General features: G+C 38.0%; 1 protein-coding gene across 1 annotated transcript in view; it reads right to left on the bottom strand.

Moving 5' to 3' along the window:
* Positions 1-297: 297 nt before the first annotated feature.
* Positions 298-795, bottom strand: part of LOC119587460 (calcium-activated potassium channel slowpoke-like) — a gene marked incomplete in the record, with an annotated part of 44,614 nt that continues 44,116 nt past the window's right edge. The window contains 1 exon segment of the mRNA XM_037936185.1: positions 298-795.

Raw genomic sequence — 795 nt, 5'->3', positions numbered from 1 at the left:
GGTGATACAATTTGACTAGAATTATATATCATCTTTATATCAACTGTTATCATGTCACTGATCAAAGTTTTATAACCTTCATGAATAGTTCAATTTATTTAATTTATAGGAAGGTTATATATAGCATAAAGAAAATGTGATATACACTTAGATTTATTTTCTTAAAAAACATTTTATACAAAAGATATATAAACATGTGTTATATCAGAGAACAGAATTAATAAATACAGAAGCAAGTGTACTTCGATATAAAATACAAATAATATTCCTCTAAGACTTTTTTGTTCAATTTAATAATTGTAGTAATGTTACTTACACCGATTTTTCAAGCAATCACAGTAGATTCACACAAGTTTTCCTCAACAAATAAAACAGTAGAGGTGAAATCAGAATCCTAGTATCCCCCTCATTAAGCGCAGGGCTAGCATAGCTGCTTTTCCGTTTGAAGCAGCCATGTCAGCTGGCCTCTCCTCGCCGCGCCCGTGCTAGCTTAAAATTCCCAAACACAGTCTCCGGGATATTATCTTCCTTCAAGGGTTCTCGATCACAAAACCTTAGGAATTTAGCTTCTGTGCCTCTTGGTTGTTTCTCTGAAGACTTCCTTACTCGGCGGACTCTTTCGAACTCCGGAGTCACGCTGAGGTGCTCGCGAAGGAGTCTTGATAATATGTTCGCAGTCTGCTGCCAGTTTCCCCTTTTGTCCAGGAATTCCAGCGAATCGTAGGTCGTTTCGACGCCCCTGTAACACTGCCCTGCTGTGCTCGAAATCGTTAGTCTCCTTTTTGCAGTCACAGA

Source organism: Penaeus monodon, chromosome 22 (genome assembly GCF_015228065.2).
Source record: "Penaeus monodon isolate SGIC_2016 chromosome 22, NSTDA_Pmon_1, whole genome shotgun sequence".
In the NCBI taxonomy this organism is placed as follows: Eukaryota; Metazoa; Arthropoda; class Malacostraca; order Decapoda; family Penaeidae; genus Penaeus; species Penaeus monodon.
The sequence above is the reverse complement of the archived record's forward strand: the minus strand, read 5'-3'. Positions and strand labels throughout refer to the sequence as shown.